We start from the raw sequence: 499 nt of genomic DNA, 5'->3' as shown, positions 1-499 counted from the left end.
TTTAATTATTATTATAAATAATAAATAATATTTATTTAACTTTTTCCTTAAATAAAGAATTAGTTTAATACAATAACATTAAATTGTCAATTTAAAAATATTATTTCTTATATAATATTCTTTTATTTACCCCCTTTATTCTTACTCATCCTACTTTCTGTACTTCCTGCTTTTGTCTTTATTCTTATATTTAGCATAACCCCTTACTAATAATTAAATCTTATTAATGTACTTTACTTGCTTTACTTGCTTTTGCTTCCTTCTCTTTTCCTTCTTATTTATTTTTATACCTTATCACACTCCTCCATCCTCCCACCTCTCTCACCACATTCCAATAACAAATTTTATCCAAACCCAACTAAAAATATAATAATTCCCCTACCTGTCTTTTAAAAATAATGAAAATTTTAATTAAAATTAATATAAAATCTTTATTTTCGAACTAATTAATTAATTTATTTATTAATTATTATTAAAAAATAACTCTTTCCTCTATTTT

This window comes from Atta colombica, unplaced genomic scaffold (assembly GCF_001594045.1).
Source record: "Atta colombica isolate Treedump-2 unplaced genomic scaffold, Acol1.0 scaffold8, whole genome shotgun sequence".
Lineage (NCBI taxonomy): Eukaryota > Metazoa > Arthropoda > Insecta > Hymenoptera > Formicidae > Atta > Atta colombica.
Note: the sequence above shows the minus strand (reverse complement) of the source record.